Source organism: Pseudopipra pipra, unplaced genomic scaffold (genome assembly GCF_036250125.1).
Source record: "Pseudopipra pipra isolate bDixPip1 unplaced genomic scaffold, bDixPip1.hap1 HAP1_SCAFFOLD_507, whole genome shotgun sequence".
NCBI lineage: Eukaryota > Metazoa > Chordata > Aves > Passeriformes > Pipridae > Pseudopipra > Pseudopipra pipra.
The window spans coordinates 15,475-22,134 of NW_026990990.1; the positions used below are offsets into that span (position 1 = coordinate 15,475).

The window sequence follows — 6,660 nt, forward strand, 5'->3', positions numbered from 1 at the left end:
TGTGTGGTAAGACTGTTCTGCCAACTTCTCCAACAGCCTGTAAGCATTTGCTGCCTTGGCTAGATGGTGCAAGGGCAGCCTTTAAGCAGCTGAAGCATTCCCTGAGGAGAGCTCTGGGTCTGCCAGATGTCTCAGAACTGTTGGAAGCATCTTTGGTGGGGAGGGCAAACAAAGGCCAAGGTGTGCAGTGACCCCCCTGAGAAGGGACTTTGAGTTAATGGCATCCCTGCAAGTGAACTTTGTGGGCTGTTCCCCCTGTAGGGCAGGTGATAGTCCCAGCTACAGTGATGGGAAAAATGGTTAAAAGGGAGCCCCAAAAGCTGGAAATCCTCCTGGAGGCTCTTGGCAAAGAGAGTTGGCTGAGTTCCACCTGACAGAAGGACAGTGACAGCTTTTGAGTGCTGGTAGGTGCTTTTAAATAGCCTTGAGTGTGTCCTTGTTGCACCAGTAGGCTTTGTCCAACTCCCCATCTTCCAAGAGATATACATATTGAAGTTTAAAATGATCTTCCTAATCCTTTGTTGTCTTGAGGCTCTCCCCTGCAGGAACTCCAGGAACTCCTGGTGCCACCTGGGCCGATGGATTGGACGCCCCAGCCCCTCCGTTCCTGCCCAGCCCCTGGGTCTGTGTCCAGTGGTGGCACTGCCAGCCCTGCAGGTGAAGTGGGAAGGGCCTTTCCAGGTCTTGTGGGTCACATTGATAGAAGCTAAATTTGCAGAAAAAGGACCTGGGGTCTGTTATTCTTGAGTTCAGAAAGCTCCTTTGGATTGGTGAGCAGGACAAAGTGGATCCTTCAGAGTTCCCATCCGTGTTTGTGTCTCAGCCTGTGTTAGGATTCAGGGCTGTAGCTGTTGTTGTCACTGAGGAGTCAAACTATGCTTTAAATCATGAGACACTGGCCTGATGGCCCAGTGTCAAGAATAAAGGGGGAATGATATCTGAGTGTTGAGATGTAACAAGAGCTGATCCTTTTTGCAGTGGGAGGTAGCCTGGAAAGTGCACAGAGCTGAGCCAAGGGATTGAAAGGGACCAAGCAAGGGAGGTGAAGAAAGAAGGAAGAAGGGAAGTGAGGCATGAGCCAAGCAGCACCAAGTTGCTGTGTAAGCAGGTGAGTTGTGTTGAGGTTCCTCAGGCAGGCACTGAGGACTTTGAGGGCTCCAGACAGAGCAGACCTGGGAAGGCCCTCGGTGAAGCCCCTTGGAAACCTTGTAAGGGTAGGTGTGTATGGTAATGAGTGTTGGAAAATGCCCTGACTGTGGAACAGGAAGGCAGGGAAGGAAAATGAACCCTCCTGTAATGCTGACCCCTCCCATCAGCTGCAGTGGAGACACTTCCGTGTGCCCTTTGGGAGCTGACTGCCAGGGCACCCGTGGGGCTGGGATCATGGCAGGGTGTTGTAAGCAAGGAATGCCTGGCTTCTAAAACTCACCAGCTGAGTCTCAGAGGCTTCTTTGAAGAGCTGAATTCAGGCAGGAAAATTGGCCCCCCAGGAGGGACTCTGCCTGCTCTCCCGTGGCTCCAAGGGATCTCTGGCCCTTCACGCCGGCACCGAGATTTTCTCGGGAAGGGCCTCAGATCCCCGGACCAGTCTGGGACACAGGCAAGATCCCCCTGCATTTTAGGAGCAAATTGGGCCCCCTGGAGGGACAGTGCTGTTGGTGCCCCCCGGGTTGGGGCACCCCGAGGACTCCAGCGCGCACCGAAAGGATTATTCGGGGAGATCCTCGGGGTGCCCGGCCCTGGGGAGCTCAAAGCAAGGTCCCTGCAATGGATTCAGGCATTGCTGAGAGTAGACTGGACTGGGCAGAGAGGGAGCAGTTTGTCCTGTGGAGTTGGGCTGGGTTAGTTCAGGATGCCTTGGGAGGCAGGGCTGGAGAGGCCCCTCTGTTGGCTGTAGTGTTGGAAGGTTGTAGCAGCAGGGATGGAGCCTTCGACCTCCTGCTCCCCCCGTGAGCCCCGACGGGACCGTGCCCTTGGCAATGGAGGGCCCCCCATTGCTGAGTCAGCGGTTCCGGGGGCCAGGAGGGATGGGATCAGGATGCCGAGCTCCGCCCAGGGCCAGGGCTGCCAATGTTCAACCATGGAGAGAACTGAAAGCAGAGTGAGATGGAGGCCAAGCTGCAGCACAAGGATGGGTGAGAAAAGACCCTGGTCCTCAGGTGGAGCTTTGACTTCCCTGGAAAAATGGATCTTTTCAGATGGTTCAGGCCCTTGTGGGTGCTGGAGCAGAGGCCTCTGTAATTTATGGTCACCCTAAAAAGTTACAAGGACAGCAAGTTCTGACTGCAGGATGAGGTGGGAAACAAAGTGCAGTGGTCCAGAGAAAAGCTGAGCTTAAAATTGGTCCTGTGCCAGAGCAGCCTCGTGCAGTGCTTGTTGCTGTCCCTGAGTGTCCCATTGCAGGGGATATTCCCAAGGGTGCCTTGTGCTGGGGAACACTGGGGGCAGTTCCCTTTCCCTGGGCAGGGCAGGCAGGGCACGTTTCCCCCCTCGAGGGTGGCTCCACAGTCCCACCCTGTGCCCTGGGAGCGTGGCAGAACACCTGGACCCACTGTCCTTGTCAGAGAGGGCACAAGGGATGGTTGGATGGGTGAGGGAATGGTTCAGGGAGTACAAGCACCATTAGAATGAGTAGGGCAGCACATGGAAAGGAAGGGGGGGAGTTAATCCAGACAAAATTCAAGACCTGCCCAACCTGTGATATTTTTAGGATCTCAGAGGTGTTGTGGTCCCCCGGAAGTATTGCCCAGGACTAGGCAGGAGACTTCAGGCTTGGTCACCCCCAGAGCAAGGTGGAAGCCCAGCAGTTTATTGGTTGGTTTGGCTTTTGGTGACAACAAGGTCCTCCTTTGGGACCAATCCTTGGCCTGGGCCATAAAGTCCCAGGGCAGAAGTGTGAGTTTGAGTGGGAAATGAGCAGCAGGGAGGGTTGGAAACAGCTCAGGGAGCAATTCAACAGGCTCCAGACCTGTGGCCAATACGAGCTGCAGAGGGGGAACTGAAGGTTCCTGCCAGTGCTAATGATGCCAATTGGAGCCTCTGGCAGAAGTAGGGTCGTGTAAGGGGGGACTCCTGAATTAGATGATCAATGGAGCATAGAGGTGTGAGAAAGAAATCCTATTAGGATGTGAAACCAGCTCGAGTGTGGTACAATGTAACTTGATGGCACAAGCTAATTGTAAGGTCCATTGTGCTTTTCAGCAAGTCAGCCTGATATCCCCTGTTATCAGAGCTGAGTTCTTCCTTGGTTCTGCTACATCTTGCAAGGTAGGTACATCTACCCTTGAAACACCATGGGAGAGGTCATCCCTAGGGGTGAGAAAGATGATGGTGAGAGGAAGATGATGTGGGCAGGGGTGGCTGGCCCCTTGCCCTACAAGTAGGGCAGGCCCAGACTGTTGCCACCAGGCAATGATCAGGCGGGGTTTGGCTGCCATTCAGGCCTCCCCTTACACTGCGTCCTGGCCCTACGTGGTGTAATGTGGAGCTGATCAAATGGGCTGTCAGGACTGCTGAGCTGAGCGATCCTCATCCTGCCACCGAGCCTGTGTTGCTCCGCGGGGACGCCCGCTAAGGGATGGGCACTGACCAGCTGCTGCAGATCCTGACAGCCCTGCCTGGCTGGGGGGGTGGGCACAGGTTAGTGATAGGAGGCAATCGAGAAAGAAGACTTTAAATATCCTTTAGTGTTCCTTTAATACCCTTTATTTAGTATTCATAATATTTTCCCTTTAATTTCCCCTATTACTAACCAAATATCGTGTTAATAGTTATCCATAAGATTGTGTTATGATCCTTTTTGGTATCCCTTTGACTCCCTTTTTACTAGTTAAGATTATACTGTATTGAATGCTGTTCTTAGTATTTGTTTTAATGCCACACAATAAGGCAGTTCATTTGTATCCTTTTTTAACTTTTGATTCTCTTTGCTAAGTTTATTATTATTATTCTCACTGTAATAAAGGTACCTTGTGTGTTTGAATGCTTGTGGCACTTGTCTTTATTCTGGGCATGTATCCTAATGAACTGTTCCAGGTAGGAAGGAAGTGCCCTTAGGATTTGGGAATAGGAAGTTACTGGAAGCCAGCCCAAGATAGACCCTGTTGGAGAAGCGGCTCTGAGTATGTTCTTGGGCTTTAGTGGGAACTTAACAAATGCTAAGAGGGCCTGAAATCCCCCTAAGGCCTTGGGTAAAAAGCTCCTCCAGGATGCCCAGGCCAGGCCCTGCTCAGGAAGGCAGCCCCATGGAATGGAGATGGTGGATCCAAGGCAGAGCCAGAGCAGGGGTCGGGGCAGGAGCGAGGCCTCGGGAGGGAGTTGCCACCGGCCCTGTGGTTGAAGCAACAAGTGTAGATCCCCTGGACAGTGAGCACAAATCACTGGGGAAATGGGGAAAAGCCCCAGAGCAAGTGCTGGGAGCAGAGAGGGAGCATGCATGGCTCACTGCTGGGTCAGCCACATCTGTCAGTGGGAAGCACTTTTGGAAAGCAGGAGCTTATAACCCGTGCCAGAGGGAGTTTGAAGTCACAAAGGGGGGAGGCAAAAGTAGTCCATGTGCTGAGTGAGACACTGTACCTGTGGGAATGAAACAGGAAGAACTAGGGCAGTGTCAGGTTTGTAGGGATTTGGGGTCAGTTGGCAGTGGTTTGGCTACTTGGCTCCCAAGTGCCACCCTCACGGAATTAGTGATTAAATGCAGACAAGGAAAATGGGAATATGTTCCTGTGAATAAATGTTAGTGGAGGGAATGATATTGCCATGTTTTAGCTTGATATCTTACAGAACCTGTGGATCCTGGCCATCCTCACAGCCCTTGTGGTCCCTCTGGGCGATGCTGTTGGCCCGGGCAGTTCCCTGGAAAAGGTGCCTGGGTCGGGTGCCTTGGTTTGATTTGGATGGAGATGGAAAAGCAGCTCCAAACCAGGACCCCAGGACAAGGTGACGTGGGAAGCAAATGGCCCTTGCCCAGGGGTCAGTGTCCCTTTGTGCCCGGGGGGACTCTCTGGCAGGGCCGGGGTCTGTCGGGCTCATTGTGCGGGCGGCTGTTGGTGCCCTCAGTGGGATTGGATGGATGTGATTCCAGGGGCTGGGAGCACTGTTGCCATGCAGTGCTGTAGTTTCCCTTACGGTGCTGGGTCCGGGGGGTCTCCCTGGCATCGTTGTCCCCCTGTGTGAGCGGTGCCAGTCCCAGCCCCAGTGTCACAGCAGCAGGGCCGTCCCCTGGGCTCTGCCTGCTGGGCTGTTCTGGGAAGTGCTGCCAAAAGAGCAAAGGGATCAGCTGGGGCAGGGGATGGCACAGTTTGGCACCATCCTCCCGAGGCGAATATCGGTCCAACTGTTGGGTACCTGCTGCCTGTGTCCTGCAGCCCAACATCATCAGGATAACAGAATTCCTTTCCCCACTCTGATTCTAGCTGTTCCTGTTATTCCATGACTGGTGAGGAGTTGTTTTCTGGAGTGCCCTGCCTATCAGCAAAACACCAGGCCCAAAGGATCCTGGCAAGTGCAGCCCTGGAAGAGTCAGGAAGACTCAAAAATGCACCAGTTCTCAGGAAGTACAACTTTATAAAACATTTATGAAGCTGAAATTCCACAGCCTTGAGCTGTTGGGTCCCAAATAATGTTGGAGGGAGAGGCAGAAAATGCCACTGCTGCTGGGGCTGAACTGTCTGCAGTGACTGGGCAGGACTTGGCCCTGATGCCTGAGTGCATCTTTAGGGTGGATCCCAACTGTGAGCCCTTGGCTCCATAACTTGAGAAGAGGGTGTTCCTGCAAGCCCAGCTGCTGTGTTGGTGGTCCTGGGGGCACCTCTTGCCCTGGCGGGCTGTGAATGTGTTTGTGTTGCAGCTCAATAAAGTCCCTTTCAGTGGTGATTGTGTCATTTTTGTGTCAGTTCCTCTCCCCTCTTGCCCTGCCCCGGTGGCTGCATCACTGGCTTGTGCCTAAATGAACTCTTCCCCTGCAGCAGTTCCCTGGTGCTCTCAGACAGGGTGGAGCTGAGGCTCCTGAGCAAAGGGAAAAAGGATCCATCCAAGGCAGGCCCGTGCTCACCCCCTGCCTTCCTCCAGCCTCCCGTGTTTCCAGTTCCCATCCCTGCTGGACACACAGCCTGTTCCCAAACAACCCCTGTTCCTGTTCTCTCTCTGTGTTTTTGAGGGGCATTCCTGGGCTGCTGCCCCCCATTCTTTATAAATGAAGTGCCAAGAGCCCCAAGTGCAGAGAGGTCTGCAGGGAATCAGTGCCCAGAGCTGCCTGTGCCTGCCTGTGTTCCTGCAGTTCTCCTTCCTGTTCTCCCTGGGCTGGAGAGACCTGCCTGCCCTGGGTTTATTGGAGCAGAGGGATGGGATTACATTTGTGCAGAAGGTTTGTTCACAGACATGTTTTCTGACAGGCAGTGCCATTTTCCTTTTGCCTTTCCCAGGTTTTTCCAAGTGCTGTCCAGCACAGGGATCCATGTACTGGGACAGTGATTGGCAGCAGGAAGGGGAGCCTTGGCCTCACCTGCCCAGCTCAGGTGGGTGGCACAGAATGGGGGTGGGCTGGCAAGGCATGAACACATTTCTGAGTTCTGGAGTGCCTTGAATCCTTTCCCTGTCAGGTTTCTCTCCCTCATTTCCTGGGCTCCATTGTCCCAGGTGTCTCTTCCTTTGCCCAAAGTC

General features: G+C 53.6%; 1 long non-coding RNA gene across 1 annotated transcript; it reads left to right on the forward strand.

The window, feature by feature from the left end:
• Positions 1-2,727: 2,727 nt before the first annotated feature.
• Positions 2,728-5,311, forward strand: LOC135408518 (uncharacterized). The gene is made up of 3 exons (XR_010427663.1): positions 2,728-3,053; positions 4,036-4,121; positions 4,783-5,311. It is a non-coding gene; the product is annotated as an uncharacterized LOC135408518 (long non-coding RNA).
• Positions 5,312-6,660: the final 1,349 nt, after the last annotated feature.